The 20,770-nt window shown below is 34.0% G+C and overlaps 1 long non-coding RNA gene across 3 annotated transcripts in view; it reads right to left on the bottom strand.

Annotated features, from left to right (window-relative positions):
• LOC109029098 (uncharacterized) overlaps positions 1–18,400 on the bottom strand; it is a 123,595-nt gene extending 105,195 nt beyond the window's left edge. For all 3 annotated transcript variants that reach the window (XR_002008109.2, XR_010129254.1, XR_010129255.1), the window contains exons 1-2: positions 18,274–18,400; positions 13,372–13,527 (exon numbers count right to left, since the gene is read on the bottom strand). This is a non-coding gene — a long non-coding RNA (uncharacterized lncRNA). The remainder of the gene's footprint in view (positions 1–13,371; positions 13,528–18,273) is intronic.
• Positions 18,401–20,770: the final 2,370 nt, after the last annotated feature.

Below are 20,770 nucleotides of genomic sequence, written 5' to 3'. Positions count from 1 at the left end.
AAGACTACAATAAATACCTAATTCTTTAGTGCCCAGATACTGAAAAACATCAACAGACTTCAAGGCCATCCAGGAAAACATGACCTCACAAAACAAATTAAATAAGAATCCAGTGACCAATCCTGGAGACACAGAGATATGTGACCTGTCCACAGAGAATTCAAAATAACTGTTTTGAGAATATTCAACGAAATTTAAGATAACACAGAGAAGGAATTCAGAATCCTATTAGATAAATTTTAAAGGAGATTGCAATAATTGAAAAGGGTCAAATAGAAATTCCGAACTTGAAAAATGCAACTGACATACTGAACAATGCATCAAAATCTCTTAACAGCAGAATTAATCAAGCAGAAGGAAGAATTAGTGAGCTTGAAGACAGGCTATTTGAAAATATATAATAAGAATAAAATGATGTGGTTTGACTCTGTGTCCTCACCCAAATGTAACCTTGAATCATAATCCCCACCTGTCAAGAGTGGGACCAGATGGAGATAATTGAATCATAGGGGTGATTTCCCCCATGCTCTTCTTGTGATGATGAGTGAGTCTCACAAGATCTGATGGTTTTATAAACATCTGGCATTTCTCCTGCTTGCACTCACTCTGTCCTACCACCCTTTGAAGAAGGTGCCTGCTTTTCCTTTGCCTTCCACCATAATTGTAGGTTTCCTGAGGCCTCCCCAGCAACGCAAAGCTGTGAGTAAATTAAAATTATTTCCTTTATAAATTACCCAGTCTCGGGTATTTCTTCATAGCAGTGTGAGAATGGACTAATACATAGACAAAAGAAAAAAGACTAAAAAACATGAAGTATACCTACAAAATACAGAAAGCAGCCTCAAAAGAGAAAAATCAGAGAATTATTGGCCTAAAGAAGAGAGAGAGAGATGTGGGGAGAAAGTTTATTTGAAGGAATAATGACAAAGAACTTCCTAAACCTAGAGAAAGATGTCAATATATAAGTTACAAGAATGTTATATAACACCAAGCTGACTTAACCCAAATAAGACTACCTGAAAGCACTTAATAATCAAACTCCCAAAGATCAAGGGTGAAGACAGGATCCTAAATTCAGTAAGAGAAAATAAACAAATAACATACAAAGGAGCTCCAGTACATCTGGCAGCAGACTTTTAGTGGAAATCTTACAGGCCAGAAGAGAGTGGCCTGACATTTTTAAAGTGCTGCAGGAAAAAAACTTTTATCCCAGAATAGTATATCCAATGAAAAATATCCTTCAAATATGAAGGAGAAGTAATATTCTTTTTCAAACAACCAAATGCTGAGGGATTTCATCAACTCCAGACTTTTCCTACATGATATGCGAGCAGGAGTTCTTCAGCCTGAAGGAAAGGATGCTAATGAGCAGTAAGAAATTATCTGAAGGTACAAAACTCACTGGTAATAGTAAGCACATAGAAAACCACAAAGTGTTACAAAAGTCTAATTGTGGTGTGTAACCTACTCATATCTTGACTAGAAAGACTAAAAGACAAACCAAACAAAAATAATAAAACCAACAACATTCAAGATATAGAGAGTACAATAAGATATAAATAGAAATGACTAAAAGTTAAAAAGTGAGGCATTAAGTTAAAGTGTGGAGTTTTTGTTAATTATCTATTTGCTTGTTTTTTGTTTGTTTAAACTATCAGTGTAAAATTATCATCAGTTTAAAATAATGGATTATAAGGTATTATTTTCAAGCCTCATGATAACCTCAAATAAAAAAAATACAAGATATACCCAAAAATTAAAAGCAGGAAATTAAATCATACAAGCACAGAAAATTACCTTCCCTAAAAGGAAGACAGTATGGAAGGAAAGGTGAAAGAGAAGACCACAAAACAACCAGAAAACTAACAAAATGGCAAGAGTAAGTCCTTATTTACCAATAATAGCATTGAATGTAAACTGATTAAACTCTTCAACCAAAAGACATAGAGTGGCTGAATGAACAAAAACTAACAAACACAAAACCCCTCAAGACCCAGCTACCTGTTGCCTATAAAAAACACACTTTGTCTGTAAAGACACACACAGATGGAAAATGAAGAGATGCAAAATGATAATGCATGCAAATGGAAACCAAGAAAGAGTTGGAGGAGATATACGGATATTAGACAAAATAGATTTCAAGACCAAAAGTATAAAAAGAGACAAGAAAGGTCATTATATAATAATAAAGGGGTCAACTCAGGAAGAGGATATATAAATTGAAAATATATATGCACCCAACACTGGAACACACATATAGAGAGAAATTATTAGAGATAAAGAGAGAGATAGATTCAAACATAATAATATCTGGATTCCTTAACACCTAACTTTCAGCATTGGACAATTAATCTAGAAAAAATTAATGAAGAAACATCAAACTTAATCAGTATTACAGACCAAATGGACCTGATAGACATTTATAGAATACTTCCTCCAAAGGCTGCAGAATACAAATTTCTCCTCAGAGCACAGATTATTCTCAAGTAGAGACCATATGTTAGGCCATTAAACAACCCTTAAAAAATTCAGTAAATTGAAATTTTATCTCATATCTTCTCTAACCCCAATAAAATAAAAGTAAAATTCAAGAAGAGAAATTTTTGGAAACTATACAAACACATGGAAATTAAACAATAAGCTCCTGAATGGCCAGTCAGACCAGGAAGAAATTAAGATAAAATTTTAAAAATTCACCAACAAAATGAAAACAGAAACACAATATAGCAAAACCTACGGGATAAAATGAAAGCAGTACCTAGAGGAAAGTTTACAGTAGTAAGCACTTACATCACAAAGAGGAAAAACTTTAAATGAAGAACCTAATGATACAAAAGAGCTAGAAAAGCAAGAGAAAACACAACCCAAAATCAGTAGAGGAGAAGAAATTAAAGAGCAGAGCAGAAAGAAATATAATTGAAGCAAAGACAACAACACAAAAGATTTACAAAACTAAAAGTTTGTTTTCTGAATAAACCCACAATCTTTTAGCCACACTAAGAAAAAGAGAGAGAAGACCAAATAAATCAAATGAGTGATAAAAAAGAGACTTTATAACCAATACTGCAGAAATTGAAAAGATAATTGGAAATTACCATGAGCAACTATATGCCAATAAATGGGATAATCCAGAAGAAATTGATACATTTCTAGATGCATACAACCCACCTAGATTAGACTATGAAGAAATACAAAACATGAGCAAATCAATAACAAATAACAAGATTGAAATTATAATAAAAAGTGTCCCAACACAAATAAGCCAAGATCTCATGGTGTCACTGCTGAATTTTACTAAACATTTAAAGAAAATCTGTCAATCCTACTCAAACTATTCTGAAAAGTGGAAGAGGAGGAATTACTCCAAACTCATTCTATTATGCCACTGTTACCCTGAAACCAAAACTGAACAAAGACACACACATACACAAACTATAGCTCAATATCCATGATGAACATTGATGCAGAAGTCCTAAATAAAATACTACCAAACTGAATTCAATAATACATTAAAAGGATCACTTATCATGACCAAGTGGGATTTATCCCAGGGGTGCAAGAATGATTCAACATATGTAAATCAAGTAATGTGAACATTATATCAACAGAATGAAGGAGAAAAGCCATATAATCATTTCAATTGATGCTGAACAAGCATTTGATAAAATTAAAAATCCCTTTATGACAAAAGCTCTCAAAAACTAGGTATAGAAGAAACATACATTAATACAATGAAATCCATGTACAACAGATTCATGTAGAGTATCTTACTGAATGGAGAAAAACAGAATGCTATTGCTCTAAGATCTGGAATGTGACATAAATGCCAACTTTCAGCACTGTTGTTACTCAACATAGTACTGGAAGTCCTAGCTAAGGCAATCAGACAAGAGAAAAAAGGAAAGGGCATCCAAATTGGAAAAGAAGATGTCAAATAATCCTTGTTTGCAGATAATACAATGTTACGTTTGAAAAAATGTAAAGACTCCATCAAAAATATATTGGAACTGATAAACAAATTCAAGTTTACAGCATTAAAAAAATACAAAAAATCCTTAGCATTTCTATATGCCCAAAGTGAACAATCTGATATAAATGAAGAAAGTAATCCCATTTACAATAACTAAAAATCAAATAAAATACCTAGGAATTAACAAAATAAATGGAAGATCTCTACAATGAATACTATAAAACATTGATGCAAGAAATTAGAGAACACAAAAAATGGAAAGATATTCCATGTTCACGGATTGGAAGAATCTGCATTGTTAAAATGTTCATACTACCCAAAGCAATCTACAGATTCAATGCAATTCCTATCAAAATACTAATGACATTCTTCACAGAAATAGGAAAAAAAATCCCAAAATTTATATAGAACTACAAAAGATCTAGAATAGCCAAAGCTATCATAAGCAAACAGAACAAAACTGGTGGAATTATATTATCCGACTTCATATTATACAACAGTGTTATAGTAACCAAAACAGCATGGCAGTGGCATAAAAACAGACACATAGACCAATGAAACAGAATGGAGTGAAACAGAATGGAGAACCCAGAAACAAATTCATACATCTACAGTGAACTCATTTCTAACAAAGGCGCCAAGAATGTACGTTGGGGAATGGACAATCTCTTCAATAGATGGTGCTGGGAAAACTGGATATTCACATGCAGAAAAAAAAAACTAAAGACCTATCTCCTACCATATACAAAAATCAAATCAAAAATGGACTGAAGACTTAAATCTAAGACCTCAAACTATGGAACTACTAAAAAAAAATTGGGGAACCTCTCCAAGACATTGAAGTGGGCAAAGGTTTCTTGACAAATAGCCCACAAGCATGGGCAACCAGAGCCAATATGGACACATAGGATTACATCATGTTTAAAAGTGTTTGAACAGTAAATAATCAACAAAGTGAAATGACAACCCTCACTATAGGAGAAAATATTTGCAAAGTATCCATTTGACAAGGGATTAATAACCAAAATATCTAAGGAGCTCAGATAATTCTATAGGAAAAAAAATCTAATAATCTGATTTAAAAATAGGTAAAAATCTGAATAGACATTTCTCAAAAGAAGACATACAAACAGCAAACAGATATATCAAAAGGTGCTCAAAATTATTGCTCATCAGAGAAATGTAAGTCAAAACTACAATGAGATATCAACTTACCCCAGGTAAAATGGTTTATATCCAAAAGACAGTCAAAAACAAATGCTGGCGAGGATGTGAAGAAAAGGCAATCTTTGTACACTGTTGGTGGGAATGTAAATTAGTACAACCACTATGGAGAACAGTTTGGAGTTAAGAAGTAAAAATAAATCTACCATATGAGCCAGTAATCCCACTTTTGGCTATATACCCGAAAGAGGATATCAGTATATCGAGGAGATATCAGCACACTCATGTTTATTGCAGCACTATTCACAATAGCCAAGATTTGGATGCAAGATAAGCATCACTTAACAGGTGAATGGATAAAGAAAATGCGGTACATATACACAATAAAATACTATGCAGCCATAAAAAAGAATTGTTGCAGGAAGTCAGGGACCCTGAACGGAAGGACCGGCTGGAGCTGAGGCAGAAGAACATAAATTGTGAAGATTTCATGGACATTTACCAGTTCCCAAAATTAATACTTTTATAATGTCTTGTGCCTGTCTTTACTGCAGTCTCTGAACATAAATTGTGAAGATTTCATGGACATTTATCATTTCTCCAAACAATACTCTTATAATTTCTTATGCCTGTCTTTACTTTAATCTCTCAATCCTGTTATATTCGTAAGCTGAGAATATATGTCACCTCTGGACCACTATTGTACAAATTGATTGTAAAATATGTGTGTTTGGACAATATAAAATCAATGCACACTGATAAAGAACAGAATAACAGCAATTTTCAGAGAACAAGGGAAGATAACCATAAGGTCTGACTGCCTGCGGGGTCAGGCAGAATAGAGCCATATTTTTCTTGTTGCAGAGAGCCTATAGATGGATGTGTGAGTAGGAGAAATATCACTGAATTATTTTCCCAGCAAGGAATATTAATAATTGATAACCCTGGGGAAGGAATGCATTCCTGGGGGTAGATCTATAGAAGGCCGCTCTGGGAGTGTCTGTCTTATGCGGTTGAGATAAGGACTGAAATATGCCCTGGTCTCCTGCAGTACCCTCAGGCTTGCTAGGATTGGGAAATTCCAGCCTGGTAAATTCTAGTCAGACCAGTTGTCTGCTCTCAAAACCTGTTTCCTGTTAAGGTGTTTATCAAGACAATGCATACACAGCAGGGCATAGACCCTCATCAGTAATTCTTGTGACCTACTCTGTTTGTACACCCCCTCCCCTTTTAAAATCCGTAATAAAAACTTGCTGGTTTTGCGGCTCGGGGTCGTCATCATCGTCCTACCAATATGCGATGGCACCCCCGGAGGCCCAGCTGTAAAATTTCTCTCTTTGTACTCTTTCTCTTTATTTCTCAGACCGGCCAACACTTAGGGAAAAATAGAAAAGAACCTACATTGAAATTTTGGGGGCCGCTTCCCCCGATAAAGAATGAGACCCTGTCATTTGCAACAAAATGGATGGAACTGGAAGTGACTAGGTTAAGTGAAATTAGCCATACAGAGAAAGACAAACTTCACACATTCTCACTTATTTGTGGGAGCAAAATATTGAAATAATTCAACAAATGATGACAGAGTAGAATGACGGTTACCAGAGGCTGGGAAGAGTAGTGGGGGTAAGAAGTAGAGATGGTTACTGGATATAAAAAATAGATATAATGAATAAAATCTAGAATTTGATAGTGCAGCAGGGAGGCTATAGTTAATAATATTTAGTATATATTTTTAAATAACTAAGAATATTATTGGATTGTTCATAACACAAAGAATAAATGCTTGAAGTAATGGGTATCGCATTTACCCTGATGTGATTGTTACTCACTGTATGCCCATATCAAAATACACCATGTACTCCAGAAATATATATATATATAGTATATAACCTCATAAATAAAAATTTAGAAATTTAAAAACTGAAAATAATAATTTAAAAAGTGGTAAGTGGATTGTAGCTACCAAAGTCTTCTGTTTCATGAAATAAAGGCACCTCTCAGGCCACTCTGGCTAACAGATATCCCTTATTTCAACAGCTGCATTAATTAAGATTAATTAACATTTTTCCACATGTAAATTAGATAAAATAAAATTGTACTGTACAAAGGAGAAAGCTTCTATTTTGCTTTAGCAATGGTTTGCAGGCACAGTTTAAGAATAATGAAACATTTTTTATTTGTGTTTAAAAAAACTGTCATATAGTCAAAAAAATATTTTTTCCAAAGAAAAGTAATAGATTGACATGATTATCAGTGTATCTTTTAAATATAAAAATATGAAAATGCGATATAATATGAATTTTAATAATTAGTATTCTTTCTATACCTCTATAGCCATGCAAGATAGAAATATAACCCTACAGGAGGGGGCACATGAGAAGGAAGACATCTAATCTCCTGGTAAGCATTAACACTAGAAAAAAGTCTAACAAAAGTTACAATAAAGATAGTATTAGAATATGTTTGTGGCCAGGCAATTAATGATAGTGGGGTTGTAAAACAATACAGACTCCCACTCAGCAACAAGCACAAGGAGAGCCCAAATCTTGGGATATGGATACAGGGCAAGAGCACAGGAAAGGAAGGACTCTAAATTGTGTACCTCAGCTTGATGCCACTCTCCACTATAAGTCCCAGTTTCTTAGTGAACTTAATTTTACTATAGAACTACTTTAGGTCTACTTCATTTCCAGAGCTTATGCACGGGAGAGTAAAGGGATGTGACTTCAGAAGTGTGATGCCCAATACCACCTTGCTATGCATACTTAAGAAGCAACTCCGAAGTTGTTATCAAATAATTTCAATAAATGTTATAAAGATATGTTTGTTTTGTGCCAAGAAGAATGGGAGTTTTGAAGCCATTGGCCGATGTTTCTCACCTTTCAGGCTTCAAATTTAAGTTGAAAATATTCTAATTAGTATTATAATGCATTTAGCTCAGTAAAACCAGAAAACTTCAATCTAAAGTAATTTAACTTACAAAAATGCATTGCTGAACTTAAAATTCAGCCCAAGACTTTGGCAGGCTTCAGGCCACATGTATCAGGGCTCTGGCCTGCTATTCTGTCTTTCACAATACTCATTGTTCTGCTCTGTCACATATTGACTTATCCTCATTCTGACAGCAAACACCTGCAAGACTTTAAAAGTTTCATTCAGACTCCTAAGCAAAAAAAATCCTTCTGGTTTTAGAACTTCTTGAGAGTTAGGCATTTGAGTCCACTCCAAAAATCAATTTCTAGCAACAAAGGTGGATTATATTAGTTATTTCCAATAGAGTAGTTGTTGATGACTTCTACCATACATACAATAATTTGGCCTTAATTCTAAAAGAAAATTTACATTTTGAAAATATATCAACATTATAAGATATATAATGTAATTGGTTGACTTGAATTTGGTTAATCAAAAGATTAAACTCTATATGGCAGATTTGTTGGTTGGTAAGCAAAAGGCATTGCATGATCCTTTTCTGAAACAACTTTTTTCTATGAGCATGCTGTTCCACCAGCTTAGAATACTCTTCCACTCATTTTTATGATGCTCAATTGTTATACTCTGGGTGTAGGCTGAAATTATACCCTCCTCAGAGAACACTGACATTTATAGGTTTCCTGCTTACCTCAATATTCTACCAAAGAATTTTTTAATTGTATTCCTAGCACTTACCATACCTTTAAATAATATATTTATTTGATGATTTTTTAGGTATTTATGTTTACAGCTAGGCTGAGGTTTTCAATGGAGCAGGAACTATGCCTATTTTTTAACCACTATGTAATAGCGAATGCCACAGTGTGTAGCACATAGCAGGTGCTAACTAAACATGTGTTGAAAGAAAGGATTAAATATATTCATGTATAAATTAAAAATTATATACATGAATAAGAATAATCTAACACAAATCTCTACACTAGGGATTTAATATACTATGAGAAAGACATTTCAGATAATCAGATAAGCATCAATTTTAGTGGTTTTGAGATAAATTAGCTACAATTTAGGAAAAAATTCATATAAAAAATAACATTTTATGTGAATTCAAAATTAATTTTACCTTTAAAAATTAACTATAAAAGATAACAATAGAATAAAATAAAGGCCAGTCTTATTCATCTATAAGAAGATTTTAAAAAATCCTTCTAAGCAAGCCATAAAATCCATAATTGCTGAAAGACTAGATTGATACATTTGATTATATAAAACCTACATATAACAAAACCAATAAAAATTTGTATTAATTTTATGTAAAATAATAAGATAAAAATGCATAGTATCCATTATCCTAGATTATATAAGATCTTATTATTGAGAACGGTGAAGGATCTGAGATCTTACCCTACTACCAAGCAACAAGTTCCCCCACAAGATTCATAAATAGTGGGTAAAATACAGGAATAGACATTTTGCAAGAGAAGAAATACAAATGGCCAACAAGCTTATGAAAAAATGCTCAACATCAATAATCATCAGAGAAATGAAAATTAAAACCACAGTGAGATATCTTACACCAGTCAGAATGGGTTTTAAAAAGTTAAAAAATAGCAGATGTTGGTAAGCATGTGGAGAAAAGGTTAAGGCTTGTGCATTGTTGGTGAGAATGTAAATTAGTACAACTTCTACGAAAAACAGTATGGAGAGTTCTCAAAAAACTAAAAACAGAACTACCATTCTATCCCTCAATACCACCACTGGGTATCTAACTCAAAGAAAAAGAAATCAGTATATAAAAAGATACTTGCATTCATATGATCATTGCAAGACTATTCATTCACGATAGCAAGGATATGGAATCAACTTAAGCATCCATCAGTGAAAGCCTAGATAAAGAAAATGTAGTATGTATACACAATGGGATACTATCCAACTATACAAAATAATAAAATCATGTCTTTTACAGCAACATGGATGGAACTGGAGGCCATTATCTTAAATGAAACAACCCAGAAACAGAAAATCAAACACCACATGTTCTCACTTATAAGTGGCAGCTAAATAATGTGTATACATGGACATAGAATATGGAATGATAGGCATCGGAGATTCGGAGGAGTAGGGAGTGAATGATGGGAAATTACTTCATGTACATTGTTTGGGCAATGGAGGCACTGAAGGCCAGAATTCACCACTATGCACTATACTCATGTAACAAAATTTCACTTGTACCCCTTAAATTTATCCACAAAAAAAATTAGTGGACAGTGGTAGAAGACACATAATTCCTGGATCAGAAATGTAAAGCAGTTTATTACCCACAGAAACAACAATAGTCAGAGTATTTTTTTTTACTCCAGTTATCCAAGTCCCAATTCTTACAGGCAATATGAAAAGGGCATATGACAACTGACCATGTAGTGGGTTACATTACAGGAGGACACATCTAAGCTTAGGGATCTCTAATTTCTTATAAAGGGCAGTAAATATATCTGCCATTTGCTTCAGAGGAAGATGATATCTCTGTCTTCCAGGGATGTAAGCCAACCTGTCCTTTGCTACAAAGAAACTCTCTCTCTCTTCAATGCCTGCTGATTATATAAACATTCTATAAACATGCTCCAGAATACAAGGCCATTAGTTCTTCATTCACAAAACATGCAGAAATGCAAAATACCCTTGGAGAATGGTATCTTGATTTTTATCTATTCTAAACCATTCCCTCCCTTAAACAGAGGTTGAATCCCTTCTCAGTTACTCCAGGACATTTTTCCTCTCTCTTACATCAATAATTTTTCACTATCAACTGAATCCCTTGGGTACATAATTACATTGTTTAATTCTCATTCCAGCTTTCATCCCATTTCTCTGCAAAACTTTGCAGCAAAAAGCTTTTTGCATCTTTTCCATCTCCCTCTCTTTCTTCCTTTGTTCTTACATACATTCCAACCAGTATTTTGCTCACAGAATTCCACTGAAACTATCTTTCTAAAGATCATCAGTGGCTTAGGATGACCATATAATTTATCATTTGAACTATGGTACTTAAGAATGAAAAGTGGCATTATTATTAATTAAAACAAGGCAACAAACTGAAAGTGTCAAAGGTGCACTAGGATGGATGCTATCCCTACCAAAATTCTACATGTGGTCAAATCCAATAGTCAATTCAATGTTTTACTTTACTTGGCAAATTAACAGTATAGACATGCATTGATTAGCAACAGGAATACACTCTAAGAAGCACATCATTAGGCAGTCTCATTGTGCACATATCATAGAGTGCACTTACACAAACCTGGATAGTAGAGCCTACTATATACCTGGGATATATGATATTCTTATAGCTCTGTGGCTATAAACCTGTACAGCATGTTACTGTACTGAATTCTGTAAGCAACTGCAACACAATGAGTATTTGCATGGCTAAGGATATCTAAATCTAAAAAAGCGCAAAAATACAGTATAAAATATTTTAAAAGTTACACCTATGTAGAGCACTTACCATGAATGTAGCTTGCAGAAATAGTAGTTGCTCTGGATGAGTCAGTGAGGGAGTGGTGTGAGTGTGAAGGCCTAGGACATTACTGTATACTACTGTAGACTTTATAAACACTGCACTTAGTCTACATAAATTTATTAAAATATTTTATTTTTAAATAATAAATGAACCTTAGTTTACTGTAACTTTTTACTTTATATGCTTTTTTTACTTTTTAAGTTTTTGTAGAAATACTTAATTTAAAACACATTGTACAGCTGTGCAAAAATATTTTTTCTTCACATCCTTATTCTATAAACTTTTTCATTTTTAAAGATTTTTTTAATTTTTAAATTTTTGTTAAAATCTAAGATACAATCACACACATTAGCCTAGGTTTCCAAAGGATTAAGATATTACTGCCTTCTACCTCCACATCTTGTCCCATTGGAAAGCATTAAGGGTGAAAAACATGCATGGAGCTGTCTTCTCCTATGAAAACAATGTCTTATTCTGAAACACCTCCTGATAGACCTGCCAGAAGTTTTTTTACAGTTAAGTTTATTTTTTTAAAAAAGTGGAGGGAGTACACTCTAGCCACAAAAAGTACAGTATGGTAAATGCATAAACCAGTAACATAGTCATTTCTTATTATATCAAGTATTATGTATTGTACAAAATTATATGTGCTATATTTTTATATGACTGGCAGCACACTAGGTTTATTTATGCCAGCACATTACACCACAAGCATGTGAGCAATGTGTTGTGCTATGACATTCTGACAGCTATGATGAAACTAGGCGATAGGAATTTTTCAGCTCCATTATAATCTATGGAACCATGATCGTATAGCAGTCTGTTGTTGACCCAAACGTCCTTATGTGGCATATGACTGTATTTGAAACCACAGATTACATAGTTCCATCACTTGTTTTTTTCTCTGGATATTACAGTCATTGATTGTTCCTTCTCTTAACGTTAGTCTTCTCAACAATATTATTATGAAAGCCGAGGCTTCAATCTCTAATTCTATTCCATTTACTATCTACACTTTCTTTCGTCCTTTGCAATCTCATCAAGTCACATGGCATAAAATATTATCTATATGCCATTGATAAATAAGTTTGTACCAGATCTCCCTTCTGAATTCCATACTACTATATCCAACTACCTTCTCAATATCACCACTTGGATTCTAATAAAGTTATCAAACCATGAATTATTTTAATATAATTCAACAAATGTTGAAAATCTTGACACAGGAAATCAAATATGTCAAGACAGTTGCAGTCTCAGATTATAGTATATTAGCTATCATTCAAGCTTTGGGAAACAGCACATCTGATATCTAACTCTTTGATCTCTTTATTTAAATCACTAACAGAAATATTAGGCTATATAAGACCATTAACAAGTGAATGAATATAAAGTGGGAATTAAAATTGCAAGGAGAGCTTTAAATTCTACCTCCTTTTCCTGCTCCCTAGCTGTGGGATATTACCACATAGCTCAGAGTTCTTATGTTGTGTGGTAAGTAATGATTACACTGGGAGTAGCAGAAAGCTTGACCAAAAATGACTCATATAAATAGGATTACATTTTTCATTTAATAAAAATGCTGGAGGTAGGGAGCTCAGGGCTGCTTGAAATATCCAAAAACATCATCCAAAATTTAAGTTTAGAGTATCTTTCTACTCTGACCTCCTTATTATGTGGTCTGGTCGAAGATGGCTGCTCCTTCTCCTTATCACTATCATACATTGTCCCAGTTGGGAAGAAGGGATAAGAAAACAATTAAGGACAAAAGACAAAACCTTACCTTCACAGGGGTCTGCCTGTTTTATTTCTGAAGACAAATTTCTGAAAGGAAGCCTTCTCTCAGGGACTTACATCTCCATGTTATTAGCCAGAACTGTGTCATATTAACATAACGAGATGCAACAGAGGCTGGAATTTTAGCTAGGAACAGTGAAACCTTGAACAAAACCAGAAACATTTTAGTAACAAATAAGATAAATTGGTTAGTCAAATAACATGCATACCAAAAAAATTAATTGAGATAATGTAAGCCAAAGCACCTACCAAAGTACTTGACAATAGGGGCCTCAGTATATACAGGTCTTGCTGAGCAACATTGTTGAATACAATTTGAATCTGTCCAATACTACCCTTAGCCAATCATAATTTTACTATTTTATTAACAAGGATATCATAGGAGATTTGGGTCCAAAGCTTTGCTCAGACACAGGATTTTGAGAGGAAATTCTAGGTGGCAAGAATTGCCTGACGCAAGAGATAGAGGATAGTAATGAATATATTAAGATGAATGATGATGCATTAACCTAGAGCAAAGGGAGGCTCCAAAAGGTACCAATCATTTACACAATCCAAGGTGTGACAGTAAATGAGCCAAGAATTTTAGTCCATTCTTGTGTTTCTTAACTTTGTGCTCTCTCTATATGCTTCTGTTTTCCATGTGCTCACTAGGAGGCTGGGAGGTCTAACCAAATTTAGTAAGACCCGTTAAGTATCCTAAGCCCCTTGCAGTTCAACAGTGTTAAAAAATGCAAGATATTTTTAATGTGGAAAGCATTCTTTCTTCCACTCTCCACTGAGAGTTTGACAAAGTTTTCCTCAGTTTAAACTTGTAGTTTTTGTGTTTGTTATCTTTTTCAGCACAGTTTGGTCAATCACAAAGTCTCCTACTCCCTGCACAAAATTATACAACCACGGCAACTACCCTTTGAAAAAGAAATATTGCCATAGGGGGAGGCAGCCAACTCACTCAGGCTCAACTAGTCCAGAAGTGCTAAGCAGCTGCAAAGAACATCGAAGGGGAGATGGCTGGGGCTTAGGGCATTTTGAGAAATTAATTTGAGAGACTTTGACTTTCTTCATGAACCCCTCTAGTTGAATAGCACTTTTCATCCCATGGAGCTCCTGCCTGTGGAATTCACTATGGCAGGGGGTCAGCATATCCAATATATGACTGAATTTCAAAAGAAGCTGACTATATGCTAAGAACAAAAAATAGCACTGCTACCTATTTGTCAGGATAAGAGAAATGCATCATGGGCTATGGGATTAAAACATACTCAGCAGGTACCAAGACAAGTTTTCTTTTCTTCTCAATCTAAGGTGTCTTACAGTGGAAACACCGCTAAAATTTCCTCCTGAAATACTAGGTTTGGATTATTTTAATATGTGGATGTTGAGTATAATACATCACTATTTGTTCACTCAAATAGAAAAAATTCAAGCCAAAATAATTGTTATTTTTCATTTCTTATGGAATTTCTGTCAAATATTTTTTAAATGAAAGTTTAACGTATAGGCCTTAGTTTCTTTCTTTGTACTCTTTTTTACTATAAGTGAAACTCATCTTGTTAATTATAACACCTAAGAAACATTATTAGTGTTACTCATTTTATGTAAGACTTGACCTTAGAAATTGTGCAAAATAATTGTAAGAGTAATTACAGTTTTAAAAAATAATATGTTGAGATCTCTTATAAAGCAAAGGTTTACTCCCTAATTTATATTTTTGTTGTTATATTCATACTTTCACATGTGTTTGTGTATATATATATCTGTACAAACATGTTTGTATAGTTGTGCTTATTTTATATTTATATTTTAATATATGAATACATAATGCTCATTTAGATAAATTAGTTTATATATGTATGCCATAAAAAGTTTAAATATATACTTATTAAAAATGAACTATAATACAACTTTGTGAAACTGTTAGTTAAATGGGCTTTTGATTTGTTTTAGAATTTTTCATTTCTTTATTTCTCTAAATTAGTTTTGGAAGACACTGACAAAATTTTTTGAAAATTAGCTCATATTACAGATTTATTACTAAAATATTTAAACATGTCTGGGATATATACATATATATCCAAATATATTCTACCTTCTTTGTTCATATAACTATATCCATATACTACGGAGTGATAATCATGATCCAGAGACCTTATACGAACATCAAGAATAATCATAAATGTAGGCATACTTATGCTTATTTTTAATGTCTAAGGGAATGATTGATTTTTAAATAACTATTTTGTTCCAGACACTAAGTCATTTTATATACACTGAAAATTTATTATTAATATTTTAATTTGATGTAATTCTCACAATGCTCTTTCTCATAGAACTCCATTCATTCTAAAAATAAGAAAACCAACATTTGAAAAAAAATTGGCCTGCCAAAATCAAGCTCTAAAAAGTGGAAGCAATACTAATATTGAGTTTTATGATGTCAGGTTTCATTTTTTAAGGTTAAACTATATTAGCATTGCTCAGAAGTATTATACAATCAACACTGTATTTATAAAAATAGAATATTAGATCATCTTTATGATAAATAGATGAATACAGAGATAACAAACACTATCATCACAAGGTTTCCTCTTAAATAATTTGATTACTTCTGAAAAGAAAGATTTAAGAAATATATCAAAGTCAAGTGTGTCAACAGTAGTAAGGGATGTGTAAAAGAGGTCAAATAATATCTTGAAACATTAATCTGTTTTTCTTTTTCACACTTTATACTACCTGCTAATTTGTTTTTCCAAAAGTTAGAGTCATCCACACTTCCTTGACATAAATTGAGATTATTATAGTATAATTACAAAGAAGAATGAAAAGTCAATGCTTATTTGTTGACCCCCAAATTTGGATTGTCAAGCCCTTAACAGAAACAATGGCTTTGAAAGCTAAGGTTTTATTTTATAATATTATGTTTCAGATGTGCAAAGGGTATACAGAATAATAAAGAATTTGTATTCATCATTCAGATTAATATACTAAATGCTTATAAATATAATTGTTGTATCCTTTGTATTTCCAACCAATCACATTCTCTTTTTTCTCTACCATCTTGAGTTTAGTCACTAATCATTTCCATGTATTTTTGAGTAGTAATATAGTCACATGGTTTACAATTAAACATATAAATAATATATAAAGTTTACTCCTACTCCTGCCTTCATTTACCATATCTCTCCTATTTGCTCCCTCCCTCCCTTGGATGGTTAATTTTTAGTTTTTTATGTGATTATCAGAATTTCATATATCACATTTTTAATACATTTTTTACATATGCATGTCTACCTAAACAAAATATAGTACCTTTCTGCTTATTTTTTAACATCTTATATTCTTCTATAATTTGCTTTATACATTATAGATTATAGTTGTAAATTTTATTTATATTTGTATTATTCAATCCAATTCATTCATTGTTATTGCTGAATAGTACACCAGTATACAAATATAGCACAATTTAAAATCCATTCTATCATGGACATTAGACTGGCCTTGAATTTTGTTGTTGTTGTTCGTTTGTTTGTTCTTTCCAGTCATGAACAATGCCGCTAGGATATTTTACATATCTCTTTGTACACATATTTGAGCATATCTTTATGGTATATACCTAAGAAAGAAATTGCTGGACCACTGAGCCATTTTTTTCCTTCACTAGATATTGCCAAATCATTCTCTAAAGTGGTTTTGCCAATTTGCATTCCCCACCATTTTAGTTTCACTTTATCATTTTCTACTTTCCAGTGCCCTGTGAGTTTTCCTTACTTTTGTAATCTCAGTTATTCATTTAAAAATATTTATCATGTGAAAACCATTTTGGTGTATTTGGTAACAATGCATATGATGTTGATGAAAATCAAGAAAGCCAGAGATAAGGAACTGAACCTGAGAAGATTACACACAAAGATGCAAAGTCAACATTAAGAAACAGCCCAATCTGCGACAGTACGAGACTCCATCTCAAAAATAAATAATAAAATAAAATAAATAAATAAAAATAAAAATAAATAGCCCAAGCTATGTGGAAGTTTCAGAAAATGCTGGATGCTTTCTTTTCACCTACAGTATAATTAAGGGTGATCTCTAAAAGAGAGCTCCAAACCTTTGTACTTGAGTACAATTAGAGAGTAGTGACATGCACCCCTGTTACACATGTTGTTACAGTAGGTAGCTAGTCAAGCTAGTCAAGTATGAGCAGGGCAGGAGAGGGCTTACCCTACACACCAGGAGTGTTGGGCGACCATCAGGTGAGGGTCAGGCGGTGTTAACTGTTTCTCTAAAGTAATAATTGGGCCGGGCACTTTGGCTCACGCCTGCAATCCCAGCACTTTGGGAGGCGGAGGCGGTGGCTCATCTGAGGTCAGGAGTTCCAGACCAGCCTGACCAACATGGTGAAACCCCGTCTCTACCAAAAATACAAAAATTAGCCTGACGTGGTGGTGGGCGCCTGTAATCCCAGTTATTTGGGAGGCTGAGGCAGGAGAATCACTTGAACCTGGGAGGCGGAAGTTGCCGTGAACCGAGATCGGGCCATTGCACTCCAGCCTGGGCAACAAGAGGGAAACTTCATCTCAAATAAATAAATAAACAGTAAAGTAATAATTGGTCACTGCCAGCGCCAGGGAAAGGCTGTCTCCTAGTAGACAGAAAACACCTGAAACTGATCAGCAGCTTCCCAATGAGATCTTAGGCATGGGAAGAAGTAATGCAAGATCCTGGAAGTATGTCAACGCAGAAAACCCCAAGTCAAGAGGTCAAGCTGTGCGTTTAGTTTCTCAAGTCACCTGCTTGGCCCTCTTCCAAGTTGTACTTTCCTTCTTTTCTTTCCTTTTCTTGCAGTTCTAAAGCCTTTTTAAATAAACTTCCACTACTGCTCTGAAATTACCTCGGTCTCTCCTGTCTCAGGCCCCTCAGTCGACTTATTTCTTCTGAGGAGGCGAGGACTGAATTTGCTGCGGACCCGCACTGATACGCAGCCAGTAACTCAGGGTAACTCGGGTTCGTTCTACTGGTAACAATGTCATAAAAGGAACTAAGAGCAAATGACAGAAAGTCAGAATGATGGGAGGAACTGTAAGCCTGTCTTCAACATTGGAATTCTGTAATTTATTCCATTCTTTAAAGACTGATATTGCTCTGCCAGGCAGGCATATTTATTTAAAATAACATGGAGACCCCAAGATTTACAAAAACAATGAAAATGGGACTTTTGAAGGTGTAGTAAATTCTCCCAAATCAGAGAGATTCAAGTAGTGACTGTAATGATATCTGCATTTGGTTTCAGTTTTATTTAAGCCCTAGCCCAGCACTTTCCAAAGATTAGACACCTAGTAAATATTCATCAGTTCAGCTAAGGAATGAAATTATTGACCCTTAAGTCTCTTCTGATGCATAAAAATCTTGCAAATATTTCTAGAGTATTAGCTTTGTATTCACAACCATACTGCAAGTGTCTTAGGAAAAATAGAGTATTTTAGGCTTTTCTATAAGACTGTTAAAAAGTTTCTATAGCTTCTCTAGAATAATAGACACTAATTTCGCCCACATTTCATAGGGAGGTGTTTGACCGCTAGGCAGGGACAGCTGAGAGGGTAGTTGTATATTGTTTTTGCAAATCTTAGAAAATTGAAACAGCCAGGAGTTGGAGGCTGATGAGAGATATAGGGAGAGAGGGACACGTCTACTTCCCCTCAATACCAATGCAAATTACTTTAAACAGACCCCTAGAGCCTGAGAAACCCTGAGGTGGGCCATAAGTATCATGTCTGTGAGAAAAAGAGAGAGAACTTGAAGTTATTTTAGATTCTGCTCAAGAAGATCATCTGGAGGAAGAAGCACACCTTGGCAGAAGGAGGCTTGAGGGAGGTTAAGGGATCAGCCAGAGGCATATTCAGTGGAGAAAACAGAACTGCAGATGAGAGCAATTCCCACATCTCCAGCAGAAAAAATCTGCCTCTTTTTAGCTGAAGAGGTATTGGGTACAGTGAAAAGGATCTGGGAAGGTAAAAAGGAAAGAAGTGTCTCCCCACCTACCCACTATCCTCTTTCCAGATGCACTTTTCCTACTCAGCAGACCTGAACTAAGGTTGAGGCAAATATTTCACTTTGATAGTCAGAGATTTTATTATTACACTGTAATTTTGTTATTACATTATAACAATATTATTATGAGGATATGTTAATTACTGAACTGAGACTATTTGAGAGACTAAAGTGATAAGACGATTTTTAAATATTATTATTATCTTAGAGTGAATAGATAATCCACCCAGGCTACCTCTCTAAATTCATTATATGAGAGAAAAATAACAGCTCTTGGGTTTTGTAGATGCAACTGTGAGGAGAAAATATCTTTATGATTACACTCTGAGTCATGGTTATCCAATATAACAGTTTAATGAACATGAAAGAACTCAGAATTTGGGGTCCGATAGGATGGTATTCTAATCCCTTATTTCGGAATTACTAACAGTATTAACTTGGGTTCCTCTCTTAATTCCTTTGGGTCTCAAGATCTTATCTGAAAAATTCCAACCTATAAAGATTAAAAACAATTAAGTATTTATGTGAAAAACGTATCAGATCGCTTGCCACATAAAAAATGCTCAATATACATAAATTTCTTTCCTATAGCAAATACCAGAGTTCCAAGCACATGAATATGCTCTGTCAATGCATGTGAATTAAACTTGATTCAACTAAACTCTTTTCTTTCATCACTTCTTCATCACAATCAATATGGTATTGATTGAATAGACAAGACAGCAAATTATGGCTTTTGGGCCATTTCTAACCCACCACCTAATTTTGTAAATATAGTTTTACTGGAAAACAACAATACTCATTCTTTACATATACTCTATGATTGCTTTTAGGTAATGAATTGGCATTTTATGCATCGTAAAGGCAGAGTTGAGTAGTAGCAACAAAGAACATAGTGCATGCAAAGCTCAAACTGTTTACTCTCTGTCCCTTTACAGAAAAAGTTTGCTAAACACTAAATTAAAATTAATGAAAGAAAGAGTGAAGGAGGATTGCCCACTGGCTCTTATATTTTTCTGTATGGAAGTGACACACATCACCTTCACTCCTAGTCCTTTATCCAGAGCTATACATATAGCCTCACCCAGCTGCAAGGGGTTGAGGCAGGTGTTCAATATATGCCTTTGCCACATGCATGAAATAGATTACACTTTATAACTATTTTAAAGATAAAGATACAAGGGCTGAGAGAGATGAAGAAACTTGCCTAAGGCTACACAGCTAGTATGGCATGGTCAGATTTGAAACCTAAGCCTTTTAATCTCCACAGACCATGACATCTTTTTGCTATATTCCTTTATTCTCTAAATGTTCTTTATTTTTCTTTATTTCCCCAACTA

This window comes from Gorilla gorilla, chromosome 10, assembly GCF_029281585.2.
Source record: "Gorilla gorilla gorilla isolate KB3781 chromosome 10, NHGRI_mGorGor1-v2.1_pri, whole genome shotgun sequence".
Taxonomy (NCBI): domain Eukaryota; kingdom Metazoa; phylum Chordata; class Mammalia; order Primates; family Hominidae; genus Gorilla; species Gorilla gorilla.
Note: the sequence above shows the minus strand (reverse complement) of the source record. Positions and strands in the feature narration are given on the sequence as shown.